Source organism: Tachypleus tridentatus, chromosome 3 (assembly GCF_004210375.1).
Source record: "Tachypleus tridentatus isolate NWPU-2018 chromosome 3, ASM421037v1, whole genome shotgun sequence".
In the NCBI taxonomy this organism is placed as follows: domain Eukaryota; kingdom Metazoa; phylum Arthropoda; class Merostomata; order Xiphosura; family Limulidae; genus Tachypleus; species Tachypleus tridentatus.
Genome location: NC_134827.1, coordinates 15043549 through 15064837, shown reverse-complemented (window position 1 = coordinate 15064837; position 21289 = coordinate 15043549). Strand labels below are relative to the sequence as shown.

General features: G+C 34.1%; 1 protein-coding gene across 3 annotated transcripts in view; it reads right to left on the bottom strand.

Annotated features, from left to right (window-relative positions):
* LOC143246405 (putative chitinase 10) overlaps positions 1-19708 on the bottom strand; it is a 39916-nt gene extending 20208 nt beyond the window's left edge. The window contains exon 1 of one of the 3 annotated variants that reach the window (XM_076493054.1): positions 18293-19708. The gene's annotated coding sequence lies outside the window, so the exon portion shown is untranslated. Of the gene's footprint in view, positions 1-13559; positions 14274-18292 lie in introns of those variants that run through there. The other 2 variants (XM_076493053.1, XM_076493051.1) reach the window with 2 other exon arrangements.
* Positions 19709-21289: the final 1581 nt, after the last annotated feature.

Here is a 21289-nt window from a genome sequence, read left to right as displayed (position 1 = left end):
AGCAACGCCAAGAAGAATACAACCAAAAATATATGGATGATATAGCTACATATAAATTATCCTTACATGACTTTCGCTATGAAAATTTAATGTTAATCTCTAAAATCCACGAGTACAAAGCTGTTACAGTGTCGGTCAATTAGACCAATCTCGTAGTGAGGGTCTGTAATAGTCAACAATGATCAAGACATGTCTGATTCAACTTAGTTTTCCTTGTACATAACTCCTAGGTTCTTAGTTACGCTACAATGATGCCTACCTTAACATGACTAAACAAACTACTTACCAACAGTTAGGAATATATAACTTCCAACTGTAGTAATATTAAAATCAAGTGTGCATTTTACAGTATAATATTAAATTTTAACATTAAAAGTCATACAGAGATTGTCTACGTATAGATGTATCCTTTCTATGTTATTATTGTATGCATTCTTTTTGGTACTACAATTCCTACGTCATTTTACATTTACAAAATGTTTTCATTCCCTGTTTTGTGACATTTATCCCCCCTGACTGAAATTAAATGTATTCTATAAATATGTATTATGCGTAATCATTTTTTTTTTACTCATTCACTTCATAAAAGTATAACAGCTGGCTTCCTAAAGACACCGATTGTTATAGTTTCAAAGAATTGAGTGTCATCTTAGAATCAACTAATACTCATCCATTATTGTTTGGTAATTCCTGTTAAAGGTACCCCATATTTCTGTGAAAAACTAGCTTCAAAGAGTATTAATAACATCGTTTACACTAGAACTTTGATTTTTTAAAAATTACTATTAGTTATTACGACTAATAGATGACATCGTGCACTGCCAAGAAACACATACATACAATGTACTTAAGTTTAAACTGGTGTTAGTGATAAAGTGGTTGTAGAGTTATCTCGACTAAAACAAGAAGAAGGAAGGAAGATGAACAATTTGGTTGGTTGGTAATTTTCTGGTTTGATATCTTAGCGACGATTTCTTTCCTTGTGCTTTGACTTGTTAAGTAAATAAATAAATGAAAGTGAGTGGCAATCATCTTTTAAAGTCAAATTCTCTGTCGTCGTTGATTTTTAGCGTGTATATTTATGTTATGCCTATTCAATATCTTGGCTAGCCATACATATAGTCTACCTTCTCTATGATATATTTGTACACTGAGATGGGTAGAAACATTCCAAAAACAAAAGTGAATGAATCGGATGTTTTGTGAATTACACTAACTAAATGTTAAACAATACATTACTTAAAATAGATATCAATTATAAAATATTTTTCTTTAAGCGTTGTTGAAATAAAATAAGAATTGATTTTTACTTAAGTTTTGGAATTTGATGTGTAAGTGCAAACAGGAATCGTATAATGTGAATACTACTTGATAGAACTAGTGTCCTCTAGTAGTGTCAATAGAAATAGCATTATTTTTTCTATATAAAATGAAATAAAATCAAATCCATAAATGTCTTTGTTATTGGTGCAGTCTATTTGTTAATATATTGAGGGTGCAACTGAAGAGGCAGGACGGTGAAAAGTTAAGTTGTTACAGATTTCTAAAAGTTATTTAATATTTATATTATAGTTTATAACAGTTTGGATTAAATAAAACAATAAAAATTAGGTATAATAATTTTGAAAAAAAAAAGAGACCGTAAAAGTTTTAACTTAGAGTTCAGTAGTGTAGTTTTGACTACTACACTAAAATAGGCTTAGTAGTTATAACGATGATGTAGGCTCAGGTATATTTCAGTTTACTGAAAAATCATAAAACAGGATAGATACATTGTTTTATTAAACAAATACAATCCAGAAACTAATTTATCGTCTCTTGCTGTTTTAAATTCAGCTTATACTGTTATAAGTTACACATAGGTTAGGAATCGGGTTAAATACATTTTATTATTAGCGTTACAAACATTGTTTTAATAAATCATTAAGTTCTTTTTATACTTTTTTTATAATTAAATATAAGTGTTAGTGTGAAAACAAAGCAGGGATAAATATAATATTATTGGTTCTTAAACGTTAAGCTTAACAGCAACAGTGTAAACGAAAGTTATTAGCATTTGGTATTCATTAATTACTTTTAAGCTATAAGGATAAATATGTAGGTTAAGACTGGTTTAGGTGTTAAGCGTTCACAGTGTAATGGGTGCAATGAGTGGGTTTTATTTGGGAACTCGGGACTGGTATGTAATGTCTACTTTCAATGAAGCTAGTAATGAAGATGTGCAATTTTTGTGTAGAGTTTGTAAGTTGGAGGAGAAGTTGGAGGTTATCCTAATCAAAGTAGAGCAACAGATGAATAGAAGTTTATACTGTGGTAAATGTCAGCAGGATTTCAGGAGGAGCTTAACCTTTTACATGCAATGAATACATCAGCTTACAATGACTTTAAGAAGTTAGAAAGAATACTATTAGAATAAAAAGTAGTGAATTTAGTTATAATGACCTAATTCTGTTAAGCAACAAATTTCAGTTCTTGGCTTCTACAGATAAAGAACTGTTGGATGAAAGGAAAACTAAAAGGCTCAGGGAAGGATCTGGATGATAAGGTGGTTGTGGTTATAGGTGATTCCTTGACAAAGTATGTGGCTATATAATATATGTTGGGAGAACAGTGGGATAAAAATCAGATTATGTTACCCAGTGATACAAGTGGAGCATATAACTGACAGAGCAGGAGATATAACAAAGGGTACTGACTAGTAGAGATGCAGTTTCTTTTGTGCATATAAGGGATAATGATGTAAGGAAAGGTAGTTCTTATTATTAAGTACGAAGTTCTGATAATGACATTTAAAGAAAAGAACCATAATTCTGTGAGGGATAATGACCATAATTAACTGTGGGAATGAAGTTATAAGTAGATCACTAGGGCTAAATACTAGGCTTGGGTTTGCATGTAAGGATGAGGATATAGGCTGGTTAGACTTGTGGGATTGGTTTATTGGAAGAAAGGAGTTATTTGGGATTAACTAAAATCCAAAGTATCAGATTAACGCCTTCTCGCATATTGTCTAAACCACAATGCCGCGTGTAGGGTGAAGAGGAACTACTGTTTCTAAGCATCCATAATAATCTGTCAAACCATTTAGTGTTGTTTAGATTTTCAAACCAAAGTACCTACCAAGTTTCATTTTACCTTCAAATATGGTATGGGCAGACTTATTTGCTAAGGTTATTAACTCAACTCTAAGGAAAGTCTTAAACTAGTAATTGCCAATGGTGAAGGCCACAGTATTAAAGAGCGGGGAGGAGTGGCTGTGCATGAAATGTATAAGTTACATTATGTTGAAGTTAAGAATGTTAAGAATAATGGTAAAAAAATTGTATCATTGGATTTCTATTTGTAAATATAAAGAAGGCTTTTAGTGACAATTTGTGACAGACTACCACATGATATTGATAAAATTACTGAAAAACTTTACAATGAAGTTAAGATTTCAGCTGTTAACGAGGTCATAATTACGAGTAATTTTAATTTCAGGCATATAGGTTAGAAAATGCTAGAGTAAAACCATGAAGGAGAATGTTTTTTGGAGATTGTTCAGGATGGGTTTCTTCACCAGTTAATCAAGGAATCTATTAGAAACAATGCTAATTTACATTAAACTTCAAATGTAGAAATGATCGAAAGGATATTAATTGTGGAAAATCTGAGTGCAAGTGATTATTTCCTCTATTAGATTCAATGTGTTGCTGAATATGGAGATAAAGAATAATGATATTTTGGTCACATATTAAAAAATATTTGAAGGGATGCAAGAATAATTATCTGTTGTCAATTAGGCAGCTGGATTATTTGGAGACAGTGATTGGATGAGGAAAATTTTTAAATATTGAAGGCAAACATATTCTATATATATAGAAAAAGATGCAAATAAAAACCAGGTTGGCTCACAAAGAGTTTGAGAGATAAAATTAAAGAAAATCATCATAAATTTTATAAATTTAAATTGACTGGTTTGAAAGGAAACTTATATGAGTATAGAATATTGAGAAAGTTGGTGAAACAGGAAATTAGAACATCAGAAAGAATGTATGAAGAAAAGTTGACTTAAAATGTAAAAATCAACAGTAAGGATTTCTTTAAATACATTAAAGATAAACAAATACTTAGAATTTGGGTAGGATTCTTGAGGGATGATAAATAAATGTTAGTATCTGATGGCTGGATTATTAAATTTTGTTTTTTCTTAGGATTTTATCAACGAAGGCTTATGAAATATTCCGTATCTTGAGCAGTTGATAAATGTAAATGAAATGAAAAAAGACGGTTGCATTAATTCAGATCTGGTTAAGAAAAAAATTAAGAAGTTTAAAAAAGAATAAGCCTCCCCAAGGATTTTGAATGAGGTTAAAGGTTGGATATGTGAGCTACTTACTACTATTTTTTTTTTTCCTTGAATAATGGGCAGTTATTAGAGGACTGGAAGTTAACTAATGTAACTCCTCTTTTCAAGAGAAGTGATAAAAATTTTCTCGTTAATTATAGACCCATTAGTCTTACACTAGTTGTGAGAAAAGTTCTGGGAAGTCTGTTAAAAGATGCTTTGAAAAAATCATTTAACAAAGTTTAGAATTTTATTGAACAGTTAAAATGAAAATGTGACTGCTTATATAGATGAGGGTAAAGTATTTGATGAAATACTACATGAAAGGCTTGTAAAAATATCTCTATGGGTGTGGAGGATAAGTTAGGAAATTGGATAGAAGAGTAGCTTGACAAAAGAAAGCAGACGGTTGTTACAAATGGAATTCATCAAACTGAATTAAAATCATAAGTGGAGTACCTCAGGGCTCAGATTTAGGACAGTGGTCTTTTGATTAACTTCACTGACATAGATGAAGGAATAGTCAAATAATTACTTAAATTTGCAATTGGTATTAAAATCATGGGCATTGCTAACTGTGAAGAGGATCTTTTATTGAGTTAGGCAAATAAATGGCAGATGGGATTTAACTATAATAAATGTATGATAATGCATGTGGGTTATCGTAATTTGAATTAGAATTAGAATTTAGATTGAAATAACCTTAATAATGCCATAACAGAAAGGGATCTTGGTGTAATAGCCAAACAGTTTCTAAAACCATTAAAGCAGTGTGTTGTTGCTTGTGGTAAGGCAAATGGGATTCTAGCTTGTATCTACAGAAATATTGAATACAAAACTAAATAGGTTATAATTTCATTGTACAGGTCACTAGTTAGTCCACATTTGGAATACTGTGTTCAGGCTTGGGCTCCTTATCTTAGGAAAGATGTCAAATTTTTGGAAAGGGTTCAGAGAAGGGTTACTAGTATGATGTCTAGGATGGAAGGGTTGTCATATGAGGAGAAGCTGGAGCCTCTCAAATTGTTTTCTCTTGAAAAAAGTTAGGGGGATCTAATCGGGATATTTAAGATTGTAAAGGGAATTGATGGTGTTGGTGCATTATATTTTTTATATTTAACAATGAGAATGGTGGTACTAGGAGATACAACTATATATTTTGGCAGGGTAGGAGTCATCTTCAGCTAAGACAGTTTTATTTTTCTAACAGAGTGATTGTCCTTTGGAGTGACTTGCGTTGTAGAGGTAGTACATTTAAACGAATTTAAGAAATAGCTTCATAAATGTATGAATGATAAGGGTTAGCTTTAAGTTTTTTTAAGGTAGTTTAAAGTGTGGAACAGCCGAAATGGGGCAATATGTCCCATGTTATCCCAAAACATTATGTTATAAATGTACGTTACTGAAATGTTCATGACGTCTTTAATTACTGCTATAAGAGTATGTTTTTTTAAGTTGTCAGATTAAATTATAAGAAGAGGAAAATAATTTAGGTTCCATATTTTTTTCATTTACCTAAACCACTATGTACAAGTTTACCAATGACTGAAACGAAGTGTCTCTTTTTTAGTACACAAAAACTAGTTTGATAAGAAAAAGTAAACTTTTCTGCCGGTGAAAGTTATGGGCTAATCGAAAGTGAATAATAAATTTTAGATTAAACATAAAGTTCAATAAAATGTTGTAATTTTTTTTTTAGACGAACATATGATTAAGAGTTCCCCACTAGTTCAGCGGTAAGTCTATGGATTTACAATGCTAAAATCAGGGGTTCGATTCCCTTCGGTGGGGTTAGCTGATAGCCCGATGTGGCTTTGCTAGAAGAAAAACAAAAACATAATTAAGGCCTATTCGTATGGGTGAATATCGATTAGTACGTACTTACAAATTGAGAGTTAAGTGAATCATTTTCACTGAGATCGAATCACATTTCGTTATGCTTAAAATGTTGACAACCACTAGCTATAGATTTCTTTAGACCAACTGCAACGTGAGAGTCTTATCGATCGTTATAGATCCCACAGGTTTGCTTGTTTTGAAGTTAAACACAAAGCTACACAATGAGCTATATGTGGTCTGCCTACCACGAGTATCGAAACCCGATTTCTAGCGTTGTAGGTTCGCGGACGTACGCTGTGCTACTGTTGGGCCTATAATTCGCAAGAAACACACTACTAGTAGCTGTGCACTTTAACATTATTATTTTCTCTTCGACATTGTTCGTCGCTACGGTAACAAGTAGTTCTGTAAATGGCCCTGCTATATATATATATATGGTAGATTTGTTGTAAGTGGGAGTTTTCTTTTTCTTCCCGATTTTTAAAATTTTCTTACGACGTAGTAAACAAAAATAATTTTATTTTCGAAATCTGCCTGAATTACGAAAATCCGTTATTAAGACTAAAACAACTTTTATGAACCTTAAATTCGCAGGCCTGTGTAGTGAGAGATTATTCTAATTTCAACGTGTTGAAGTGCTCCTCTCTCCTAAGCCAAATACGTAAACACACACAAAAAAGCCGTGAATACATAATATAAGTTTTATCACTTTGGTCGCTTCTGTCTTTTCACCACACGCTGATGCAAGTTGATCTTATCCAACTTATCAATCTCTGACTAATTCGAATGCATGGCAAGCACCTTGATTTATTTCCAGATCTTACACCAAGTGTCTTCTTGCCCACTGTTAGAGAGCGGTGATTAATACAAGCTGCTTTTAAGTCTTAAAGAAAACATCGATTAATGCAAATTATAACTTCAGACACGAATCAGGCTATAGAACAATAATGATGTTTTGTTGAGTAGCATAGCAACGCACAGAGAAGAACAAGTTATGTAAGCGTGTGTGTATGTATAGATAGAAGCGAAGAAGTACAAACAGAGAAATGTTCAAGAAACAAAAACGCCAAAAGGGACGGGACAAGTATTTTTATCTGTATGGATTTCACTCTGTCGATCAAAAGCTTGAAGAAGGTATTTTAATGAATATTTAATTATTTTTTAGCAAATAAAAAGCAATGCAAAACAAGGGTAAAATTTACTGAAAAACGTAATACTCAAAAACGATAACCCTAAAATCGAAAGTCGATCGTCACACAAATAAATGAGTTGTCGGTTTGGTCACCATAGTAACCGACGAATAAGGCGAAATATTATTAAGACAGCCTTTCAACGACTGTTGAGTATTAGAGCTTTAAAAAATACAACTGTTGCTTTTACCGGTTTTTCCTCTTACAGAGAAATCATCTTTGACAGTGCGTTCTTCCCCAAGTTTGTATCAAGATGTTGGTGAAAGTTCATTCCCTTTTACAAAGTAATTTACCAACAGAAGATCTGTTTCCAGTGTTATACTGGGAAAAATGACCGAAAGTGTTGCTTACCCTAATATCAAGGTTGGAAGGTATGATATTTGCATGAAATGAAAACGTTATGGATACGCTTACGATGGGGTTCTTTTTGAAGTTAGTGTGCGTATGCGTGTGTAATTTTCATAGTATAGCTACACCGGACTATCTGCTGTGTCTTATCTAACCGTTATAAATCCGTAGACTTATCACTGTTCCACCGGGAGACTGAAGTTAACGTTTACAAGGAGAAGCGGTTTCAAAAACATTTGAATCTAATGGATAAAAACGGAAAACAAAACTACGAAGCAATGGGAACAGTAAGAAGAATATCTTTCATTCTAACCACTTTCATTGTTTTAAATCATTCAATGACTAACGTTCTAAGAAATATTAATGATCAAGATTAAATCAATGAGGCGCAGATAGCCTAGTTGCTTTGTGCCATAAATCGCCAAACCAACAAACCAATCAATGAAATTCATACGAAATAAAAAGTGGGCAGTGTCCTATATATCACGAAGATCTTCAAAACCATTACAAGTAATACAAATCACTGCCTAAAAGGGAGTGGTTTTAGAGAAAAGAAACATTGCATGGGAAAACGTCAAGACCAAACTAACACTTTGGGAGTTTCAATGCATTCCGTGAACCAAGAGATCGAACCTGAAACTTATGTATTTTTTTTTATAATCGAGTATTCTAACGGATTTTCTCTTAATTAACTGTTAAAAGTTGCTAAAACACATGACATTTTTATGTGATTAAATCACGAAAAATTCATATTTTCAGTCTTGTGTTGTTGTATGAATTAAAACTTCTTGCAATAATATATGAAATAGCATATGATTTAAATTCAAAATATTTTAATAACCTCGCTTCCCGCCACCTCTATCGTTAGAAGGAAACAACGTTTTTTGAATTAAAATGGTAAATGTATGCATACGCAACAAACAAGTTAATCAAAGCTAATAGACTTAACTATCTCCCCTTAAAAAGGCCCCTGCTGGTACAGCGGTAAGTCTATAGATTTACAACGCTAAAATCACGGGTTAGATTCCAATCACTGGACTCAGCAGAGAGCCCGATGTGGCTTTGCAATAAGCAAACGCACACACCCTAAAAAGGAGATTTACCGAGTGAAGTCGCTCTTATCAATGACCCTTAGGTCATTTCTAACCTAGCGGGAACCAGATAAAAGAAATGAAAACTGACCTGCATATAAACGTACACATTTTGATTATAATTTGTTTTGCACAGCTTTGTTGAACACTAACAATGAAACTAAAACAATGTGAAATTATGAAGCTTTAATAACTTAACATGTTAACTTATACATTAACCTTCAACAGTTGTGTTTGGTTTGTTTTGAATTTCGCGCAAAACTATACGAGGGCTATCTGCGCTAGCCGTCCCTAATTTAGCAGTGTAAGACTAGAGAGAAGGCAGCTAGTCATCACCACCCATCGCCAACTCTTGGGCTATTCTTTTACCAACGAATAGTGGGATTGACCATCACATTATAACGTTCCCACGGCTGAAAGGGGGAGCATGTTTGGTGTGTCGGGATTCGAACCCGCGACCCTCGGATTACAAGTCGAGTGCCTTAACCATCTAGCCATGCTGGGCCTAACAGTTGTATTAACATAACATGTTCTTTAAAGGATTTATAGGAAGTTTCTGCAGTGTGTAGAGGGCGCTAGTTTTTTCCAGGGCGTTCCAGGGGCTGAAGCTCATCATTCTTTACATGACTTTTTTTTTATCACACTACTCAAGTAATTTTCTAGTGAGGCTCACAGATTAAGGATCGGTGATGGATCACAATAACTTGTTTGGGGGGAGGAGACATATTTTAAACCAAAGGAATTTTGGAGCTCTTTAGAAGGCTTCCACAAAGAAGATCAAAAACCTCTGCACTCTCCCAGAACCGCTCCCTTGGAGGATATGATTTTCAATTCTAGAGTATTAGAAAAGATGTTTACACGGAAATTCAACAGTCTCTGATTTTATTTTTAATCTATAGGGTATTCGTTTGTTTGTTCGTTTCTATTTTAGCGCAAAGCTACACAATAGCCTATTTACGCTCTGTACACCACCATGGAACCGAACAATATATTCTAGAGTTATAAATCCGTGAACTTTCCGTTGATACATTGGGAAATCCAAAGTGTTTAGCGACTTTCGTGAAGGGTTTCGTAGTTCGTGGATAACGTTCGTTTCAATTCCAGTTATCCGATAAGATTTAAAGATAATATAAGCAAATTATTTCATACACCTTCCAGTGTATATTTTGATGAAAAAATCGTCACTCCTAATGTAATATATTCTTTTTCATGTCTTACTCTTCTGTTTATCTGTCATATGTGAACATGATGGAACTGGGAAAGAACATTGTCATCTTCTAGCTGTCTTATTTATCGCATCCTAACTTATAGGATACCTTGAAGGAACAATGGTTTGTTTGAAACATAGTAGAGGAGACTTCAGACGAACAATGATTACATTGAATCATATTATAGGATACTGTGGAGGAACAATTATTTCTTTAAAACATAGTATAGGAGACTGCAGATGAACAATGATTACGTTGAAACATAGTGTAGAAGACTTCAGACGAACAATGATTACATTGAAGCATATTATAGGAGAGAGTGGAGGAATAATAATTACATTGAAACATAATATAGGAGAGAGTGGAGGAACAATGATTGCTTTGAAACATAATATAGGAGAGAGTGGAGGAACAATGATTGCTTTGAAACATATTATAGGATACAGTGGAAGAACAATGATTACTTTGAAGCAAATTATAGGAGAGAGTGGAGGAACAATGATTACTTTGAAACATGTTATTGGATAGAGTGGAAGAACTATGATTACTGTGAAACATATAGGATACAGTGGAGAAACAATGATTACTTTTAAGCATATTATAGGAGAGAGTGGAGGAACAATGATTACTTTGAAGCAAATTATAGGATACAGTGGAGGAACAATGATTACTTTGAAGCAAATTATAGGATACAGTGGAGGAACAATGATTACTTTGAAACGTGTTATTGGATAGAGTGGAAGATCTATGATTACTTTGAAACGTGTTATTGGATAGAGTGGAGGAACAATGATTACTTTGAAACATGTTATTGGATAGAGTGGAAGAACTATAATTACTTTGAAACGTGTTATTGGATAGAGTGGAATAACAATGATTATTTTGAAACGTATTATTGGATAGAGTAGAGGAACAATGATTACTTTGAAACGTGTTATTGGATAGAGTGGAGGAACAATGATTACTTTGAAACGTGTTATTGGATAGAGTGGAGGAACAATGATTACTTTGAAACATATAGGATAGAGTGGAGGAACTATGATTACTTTGAAACGTGTTATTGGATAGAGTGGAGGAACAGTGATTACTTTGAAACATATTATAGGATACAGTGGAGGAACAATGATTACTTTGAAACATATTATAGGATACAGTGGAGGAACAATGATTACTTTGAAACATGTTATTGGATAGAGTGGAAGAACTATAATTACTTTGAAACGTGTTATTGGATAGAGTGGAAGAACTATGATTACTTTGAAACGTGTTATTGGATAGAGTGAAAGAACTATGATTACTTTGAAACTTGTTATTGGATAGAGTGGAAGAACTATGATTACTTTGAAACATGTTATTGGATAGAGTGGAAGAACTATAATTACTTTAAAACGTGTTATTGGATAGAGTGGAAGAACTATGATTATTTTGAAACGTGTTATTGGATAGAGTGGAATAACAATGATTATTTTGAAACGTGTTATTGGATAGAGTAGAGGAACAATGATTACTTTGAAACGTGTTATTGGATAGAGTGGAGGAACAATGATTACTTTGAAACATATAGGATACAGTGGAGGAACAATGATTACTTTGAAACATATAGGATACAGTGGAGGAACAATGATTACTTTGAAACATATAGGATACAGTGGAGGAACAATGATTATTTTGAAACATGTTATTGGATAGAGTGGAATAACTATGATTAAATTGAAACGTGTTATTGGATAAAGTGGAAGAACTATGATTACTTTGAAACATATTATAGGATACATTGGAGAAACAATGATTACTTTGAAGCAAATTATAGGATACAGTGGAGGAACAATGATTACTTTGAAGCAAATTATAGGAGAGAGTGGAGGAACAATGATTACTTTGAAACATGTTATAGGATACAGTGGAGGAACAATGATTACATTGAAACATGTTATTGGATAGAGTGGAAGAACTATAATTACTTTGAAACGTGTTATTGGATAGAGTGAAAGAACTATGATTACTTTGAAACGTGTTATTGGATAGAGTGGAGGAACAGTGATTACTTTGAAACATTATAGGATATAGTGGAGGAACAATGATTACTTTGAAACATATTATAGGATACAGTGGAGGAACAATGATTACTTTGAAACATGTTATTGGATAGAGTGGAAGAACTATAATTACTTTGAAACGTGTTATTGGATAGAGTGGAAGAACTATGATTACTTTGAAACGTGTTATTGGATAGAGTGGAGGAACTATGGTTACTTTGAAACGTGTTATTGGATAGAGTGGAGGAACAATGATTACTTTGAAACATTATAGGATACAGTGGGGGAACAATGATTACTTTGAAACGTGTTATTGGACAGAGTGGAGGAACTATGATTACTTTGAAACATATTATAGGATACAGTGGAGGAACTCTGATTACTTTGAAACATATTATAGGATACACTGGAAGAACAATGATTACTTTGAAACATATTTTAGGATACAGTGAAGGAACAATGATTACTTTGAAACATATTTTAGGATACAGTGAAGGAACAATGATTACTTTGAAACATATTATAGGATAAGGTGGAGGAACAATGATTGCTTTGAAACATGTTAGAGAATACAGTGAAGGAACAATGATTAGTTTGAAACATATTATAGGATACAGTGGAAGAACAATGATTACTTTGAAACACATTATAGAAGACTTTCAATGGATAAAGAATATTTACAATTATTATTACTCTTGGAATCAAAATTAAACGAGAATGGTTTTGCTTTTATTTCTGTGCTTCTTTCTATTTAAATTCACAAAATATATCAGTGGCATACGTTCAACAGATGTGGTTTAAATAAGACAAATAACAGAAACTACTGATACTGAACGACATTGTTGTTATAGTAATTAATATAATATATAATAATTCCAATGAGCTGTTTAGAAACACACGAGATAGAACATAAGGTTTTGCCACAATAGGAGATTTCCTTTATCATGAATATAAATATACAGAACATTAAAATTAACTTCAGATATGAGTTTTAACTAGTTATACTAATGCACTGGGACCCGTGTGATCTAACCATCAGATCCAACCATTCGATTAGTGTAGCCCAAAGGTTGGTGGTGAATGGTGTTGACTAGTTGTTATTATCTGGTCTATCACTTCAAAATTACGGACAGCTAGTACCTGGAGTTGCTTTTCAATAAATTTAACAAACAACAACAACATACACGCAATTATATTGTTGTTTAACAGCGTTAATGATCTAATCTTGAAAGGCTCAAAGCACCATTCTCATATTTTCTGAGCGAAACAACAGACTGTATCTAACATGGAGTAATTACGTAACGTGATTAGGTTAAATTAGATGTTAACTTCTGACATTGAAATGGTTCCCCAATGTATTGATCATAAACTGTCAATAAACCTTGCGCGTATAGCTACGGATATAGTGACATTTTACGAGATGATGGATTGATAATCAAACGTCCATATCTCTATAAGAAGTCAACACAGTGTCTTATAATAACTAAAAATATAGAAAGCATTGTTTGACATTAACTTACCTTCACGTCTTCGTTCCACTGTCAAGTAAAGCTAGATCGCTGATTAAATCTGACAATGATGTATATGCGGCAGCCTTGTTGAAAAAGATAGTCAGTGACTTTTACAAGAAAAGAAACTTGAAAAAATTCGAAGGATACTCCCCTGATAGTGTGATTGTCAAGTGAATCTACTGAAGTTGTCAGGTTCTCGTGGCAATGTTAATGTTTCCAGCATATGACAATGTATATTAAACATCTGGATACGTAGGGATGTTGTATATAACCAGAATTTTAATCATTTTTGTAAACATCTCATACCTACTAAACAGAGACGTGGTTACACTTGTCCTGCCAAGGCTAAATAAGCCATGATGTTGCTAAAATACATTTATTTTTCTAAGGTAATTAGGGTTGAACATGGCTTAAATGTTAGCGTGCAGGATAATGGAGATTCGTGTCCTGTTACTGAAAAAATAAAAAAGACGATATAAAAAAATCACACTTTGGGGTTTTTGGGGGCTTTGTAAAGATGTCTATCAAATCCCACTTACTCCGTCAGATAAGCGCAGCCCATGAGTTGCCATCGCGTGCTGTTGACTAGTTGTTTTCCGTTCACTTTCAGTGCAAAATTAGAGACGGGTAGCGCATATAACATTTGCTTAGCTTTGCGCAAATATTCTACAACAAAGATACGGTTCTAAGCTATTTAATGAAAGGTAGTCGACATAACCAACTTTGTATACTAAAAAAAAGATGGTTAAACAATAACAAAAAGATAGCAAGTTATTTTTTTCTGTTTATTTAGATCAAAGGAAATTACGAGAGTAAATGGTAAAACAAACAAACAAACAAAAATCGACGTACTTCAGCAGGTCAAGGGAATCGTGTGATGATTTGGGCATTGGCTCTTTCTCTAAACAACACATTTTACATAAAAAATATTTTATTCTATTTGTCAGGGCATAAATACGACTTTAGCAAGCGTACTTGATCATTAAAGTGAATAGTTAATCATAACCAAAGTGCTCGTGAATCAAAACGTTTGTAAACTGACATTACATCATCGTTTTCGACATTCCAAACTTGGCACAGTGGATCTAAGAATTCGTTGTTCATACCCTGTTACCACACAAACTCACAAAATATAATAGCATTTTGCACTTAGGGGTGTGTTATAAGAGTGACGGTTAAACCTCACTGTAAGGTCTGATAGGAGGAATAGCCCAAAGTTGGCGGTGGGTCTTATTGACTGTTTTTTTCTGTAGCCTATCATTTGAAAATTAGAGACAAAGCAAGATAGTTCTACATTATTTTTGAGTAAAATTGAAAACAAACCGAAAAAAAATCGCTTTAGGTATATTTACGAATTTTAGTATAAATTAACAATTTAGTGTTACCTTGTTTCTTTGTTTTCTTATAGCACAGCCACATCGGGCTATCTGGTGAGTCCACCAAGAAGAATCGAACCCTTGCCTTTAGCATTGTAAATCCTTCGACTTACCACTTTAGTGTTAGCTGTTTAAAGTAACGATACCGCCTGAGAACATTTCGATGATTGTTTGTTTGAAATAAACACAAAGTTAGTCGTTCCTATTATCAACTGATAGATCACAGGAAAAGCAGATAATAATCAGTAACCATCGCAACCTTCTGAGCTACTTCAAATAACAGTGGAATATGACTGTCACTCTTATTTCGCACACACGGCTTCAAACTGAGAAGCGTGATTTTGCAGTAGCAGGACGCGAAACACGGACACTCAGATTCACAATCCGGCACGCTAACTATCACACATTCTTCAGCCAGACTTTTCGAATTTATTTTTATTTTTATTTTATACTAACGTTAATAAAGACAACGTGTAGTTGTGTAATATTTTTAAACTTTTTTGTTCGTGAATATATTATGGAGCCAAGATTAATGGTAGAATGCTGGCTAATAGACATTTTTAGCACGCCTAACCAATCAATGTTTTGCTTATCCTGATAAAGCACCGAGGTTTGCATAAACAAGTACCGAGACATAGTTTATTTGGGAAATTTGTTGTTTTTTTTTAAATTTCGCGCAAAGCTACACGAGAGCTACATGCGCTAGCCGTCCCTAATTTAGCAGTGTAAGACAAGAGGGAAGGCAGCTAGTCATCACCACCCACTGCCAACTCTTAGGCTACTCTTTTACCAACGAATAGTGGAATTGACCGTTACATTATAACTCTCCCACGGCTGAAAGGGCGAGCATGTTTGGTGCGACGAGGATTCGAACCCGTGACCCTCAGGTTACGAGTCGAACGCCTTAACCCACCTTGCCACGCCGGGCCTGGAAAATTTGAAAACGGTTTCAAATGTGCTTATAGATGATATTGGGTTTAGAATCTCAATCCAAGTCCCATTGTTCATTGATTTGCTCTAAGAATGTTTTTCAAATCTTATATGGTTGCTTTTTGAATAAAGATATTGCCAAACGAATGATATGCGAGACGTTTTATTTTTAAATATACATATTTGTAGCCACCGTTAGAGAGGGGTTAAGAGTTCTACGAACACAATCAAAACAACAGATATTAATAGAGGTATTTAAATTTTGCCCCCCGCTAGTACAGCGGTAATTCTACGGATTTACAACGCTAAAATCAGGGGTTCGATTCCCCTCGGTAGGCTCAGCAGATAGCCCGATGTGGCCTTGCTATAAGAAAAACACACACATACGCAAATTAATTTTTTTATTATTTGTTTATTCTTCCTTGCTTTCCTAAAACCACATCGATAATAACCGTATGAAATGTCGATATAACGAACTGTCAGTGAGTTTCTTTAGTTCCTATGTCATATATATTGTTATGTACATCGTTCGTCATATTAGTGGAATAATAATTTCCTACGCCTCAAAGCTTCGTTTAAACGAGGAATTTTCTTTTTTGACTTTTACTAGGCCCGGCATGGTCATGTGGTTAAAACATTCGACTCGTAATCTGAGGGTCGCGGGTTTGAATCGCCGTCGCACCAAATATGCTCGCCCTTTCAGCCGTTGGGGCGTTATAATGTGACGATCAATCCAACTATTCGTTGGTAAAAAGTAGTCCAAGAGTTGGTGGTGGACGGTGAGGACTAGCCGCCTTCACTGCTAATGTTAGGAAAGCTAGTGCAGATAGATCCTCGTGTAACTTTGCGCAAAATTAAAAACAAACAAATTCATCAATATTAGCACCAGAGTTAGGATACGTATTAAAGTCGATAAGTACTGTAGATATATAGTCAAAATAAGGTTTGGTAGCTTGAAAAAACAATGTAGACTATTTTCGCTCTTATTTTTATTTTGTCAGGAATCTATAGTTATACGCTTGAAATATAATACATGCAATTTGTCTGAACTTGCTTCTCTACTGTTATGACGCTCCCTATTTCAGTTGTTAATTATATTACTGTAATAGTGTTTGTCAAGGAAATTATTGCTAGAAAGCTTACATTTAACCATAAACCATAATTGTTTCACTTCCGATTTTTATCTAACAATTGAAGGGTTGGACAACTGTGTTTACTGGTTGTAATGGGAGGCTTGGCAACTGTGTTTACTGGTTGTAATGGGAGGCTTGGCAACTGTGTTTACTGGTTGTAATGGGAGGCTTGGCAACTGTGTTTACTGGTTGTAATGGGAAGCTTGGCAACTGTGTTTACTGGTTGTATGCTATTTGCCTGTACCTCTTTTATTTGTGACTTATGTATATAGCCTTACCTAAGATGATTATTATTGTGTAAGCGGTGTGTTTATATCGATTTAGTGTTGTGTATTTTGTACTTAGACATATTCGCGATATCTTTTCGCACAGTGATTTTCGTTACAAGTGCAACAATTAACTTTGTCGTGTGTTCGAGAACAGCCTGTAATGCCATGGTTTCTTTAGTAGAGGGGCTACGCCTATAGATAATGATTACTCCCATCGAGGCAACATGTCAAGGTTGATCTCGCTATGCTAGCTCCAAATCTTTTGGACAAATTTACGAGTAAATAAACTACATCCTCTGCGTACGCTCTTTCTTGCTAGTCTTTCGATGGTGATTATTCCTTTTTCAGGTTTACTTCTGATTACTTCCTTGGCGAAATCGAAGTGTCGATAGGCATTTGGTTCACTTTATGTATAAATTATCTGTTTAAGAGGCATATTGACACTGCGTTTGGCAGTGTTTTGGTTTAGATGTTTTGGTTCAGACTACTGCAATGTCCTGAAAGATGATAAGGATAAACTTGTCAAAATCGACCCCTTTTATTATCCGTGTTTCTATTTGTGAATAATTAAGTTCAGAGCGCATTATGCTGATATAATAAGTTGACAAACAATGATTTATAAGTACAATGAAGCGTCTTTTTTTTGGGGAGCATACTACATGTTTCTATAGAACATTGGTCTGCCTTCTAATTATTGTATTTGTAAGTGTTTCGTTGCATCTTGGTTCTTTGTAGTTTATGAATTTTAAGGATTTTCACTTATCACCGATTTAGTCACTAGTTCCGTGTTTAGCTCTTGTCTGATATAGTTCGAGTCTACCATGCAGCCTGACTGTGTAAAAGTATTTTAATATAATCTGTTTGGGCTTTTAATATCTGAGTTAGAATGTTGTGAAGAACCTTCTAAATAATGACCAGGAACCAGAGGAAGAAATTTGTTTTATTTTGTGAGGGGTCATTTTTCATATAAATTACGAAGTGGGTTATTTTAAGTGGAAACGAAGTGGTATTCAAGCTACCAAAACTAGTCTTACCGTAAGTGCTCGAAATGTTTTCAGGGTTGACTTCTTCAGTTCTTGCTGTTGCTGAGTTGATCTCGAAAAACTGAACACTTATTCATACTAAATATGAAGACACAAACAATATGTTTTAACTGATGTATTGTAAAGTGCTCACGGTAATGAGTTACTTGCGGAACTGGTTTGTTTGACGGTTAATGTAACTGTAACCAGTTAAAGTTCATGCAGCAGAATCATGTCGATACCAAGGTTCTCGCCAGCAGCTCTAAACTTCTTTTCCCCTCTTAAGTGAGGTTTTTATCTTTTACTCTTGTTAAAAATCCTTATTATATGAGTTGTTCTTCCCATAATATATACAGAAACAAATTCACACACACTTTCTTTCGAATCTTCCACCAATACGTTTTCAAAAATACGATATCTTACTCCCGTTTCTTATAGTCATGCTAAGTGGTGATGATAATGATCGAAAACAAAAACGGTCTTTCTTACTAAATTGACCTCCTCATTCGTGATACAGCCACCACAGTAAGTTCAGATACTCAGATACAACCACCACAGTTAGTTCATGTACTCAGATACAACCACCACAGTTAGTTCATGTACTCAGATACAGCCACCACAGTTAGTTCATGTACTCAGATACAGCCACCACAGTTTGTTCATGTACTCAGATACAACCACCACAGTTAGTTCATATATCCAGAACTATATAATGTGGACTATTATATATTCTAGCTGTTTGTTAGAACGTAAATAATAGTAAAATAACGATGGTTGATTACACTTTCTACTACAGTTGTTCACGGTACACACCTTTTAAGACTAGAAGGGGACGAGCATAGATACAAGTTAATTACAAAGGGGAGTTAGAGATCAAAATGGTTTCAAACCCTTGATCCGCAATAAACCCTGGTTACTCACCAAAACATCTATTTGATCATAGAAACTGTGACAAATCTGTCAGTTTGATTTGTTGACTTGTTTGAAGTTATGCGCAAAAGTACACAATGGGCTATCTGTTCTCTGCTTACGATAGGTATCGAAACCTGGTTTCCAGTGTTGTAAATCCATAGTCATGCCGCTGTGCCACTGGTGGAGGGCGGGTTTGTTGATTAATATTTGTTACCCAAATACAGCCACAACAACTATTTCATATATCCAGATAGAGCCACCGCAGTTAGTTCATATACCCAGACAGAGCCACCATAGCTAGTTTAACACCCAAATACAGCCACAACAGCTAGTTCATATACCCAGGAATGAACATTCAACCTTATTAGAGCATACTGATTGTTTTCCATTTGTACTATCCTATCATCAGGCCAACAAGTAGTCGTTTAATGGGTTTTTATTGGTCAAAGGACGTTTTCACGGGGTTGGTGGTGAACGTTTTGCTTATACACGGCCTGCTACATTGTTCAACAAGCATCAAATCTCTGTCAGTGTTAGAGTCTATCTAGCACCTAGTGTTACGTTCTTCAACTAACATCAAACCTCTGACCGTACTTGAGTATAATAAAGTCTTACGTTGTTCAACAAACATCAAATCTCTGTCAGTACTTGAGGCTTATGTTATGTCAGTATACTCTGCTCTTTATTTAATTGTACTTTCCTTAACAGTACAAGTTAGAAATTTTAATGTATTTAATTCTGTTGTTGTTTTTTTTCTCAGTACTTTTAATATAGATATTGTTTCGTATTGTTACCTTAGCGGTTTATGACTGACCTGAAGGTTTATGACTGACCTGATACTCCTAACTGGCTGAAACTTGTGAAATATTAGTTTTACAGTCGAATATATCGTTGGCAGTAAGGGCATAGCACGTGATGAAACAGGCCATTCTGATACTTGTAAGAAATATTATTTAAGACAGTTATAAATGTCTATGATCAGTCAGCGTCAGCAAAAGACGTTCACAACATTCTAACAAATGGCATATGTAATGAACAATGCTGTGTACTGCTGTGCTTGTCGTTTCCCAGCTCGCCTGATGAACTCTAATACTGAGCGAAACGTGTGTTCAACATTAGATATGGCGGTTGTAGTATGAAAAAATACCATTATACGAATACATTCATCTCCTCGTAAACATTCTAGGGGACCTAATAAAGAATGCAGTTAAAAAAATTATATTAATGTAACTGAGCGAGAAACTACAGAAGCTATAGCCTCTCGTTTCTCTCTCTAAACAAAATCATAAATGAACTCAACTTTTTCTTAAATATGGAAGTAAATTGTACTAATACAATAGCACAATGTAACACAATTTTTACTTTTTCTTGTTCCTGAGCAGAAAGTGTTATTTCCCAATTACTTATGCCTAAAGTAAATTGAAAAGACCTATTTTTCTCTTCAAACTTTGCTTTTGTGACCTGGGAGCGTATAACGAAAACATGATGGGAGGCTATATTTTGGGCCTGGTACGTGAAAGTGATTTACATTACAGTCGCAATTCTCGAAAAACTACCCACTTCTAAACATGTGTGTATAACATTACTATAAATACATGTAAATCTTGATTTATATATTGTTTTATTCGGACCTTATGTAAATGAAAATGTGCAAATTTATCTGTTTTTACATAGAAAATAGATTAATTTCTAAATTTCATTATCCAGGTCACAAAAGCAAAGTTTGAAGGGAATAATGTCTATATTTTCTGTTCTTTTACAATATAAGCAATCAAGAAATAACACATACTCTCCAGGAACAAAATTTATGTTACATAAATAAATGTAATAGATAACGAACAACAATTTATAAACATAAGGGAGAATTTTATTCTTGGTGGAACATACTGCAGGTTTCAACAGAACGTTGGTCTGCCTGCTTCAAGTTGTTCTAACGTCTTTTCAAACAACAACATGTTGAGAATAATTACTATTCCAATACTATTTGCCGATTGATGCATACTTAGAGTAAACAGCGAGAAGTAAATGAGAAGCCACTTTCTCATATTTAGGTGGGTTAAGGGAGAGGATGCTGCACAGTAAAAACTACTGAAAGCT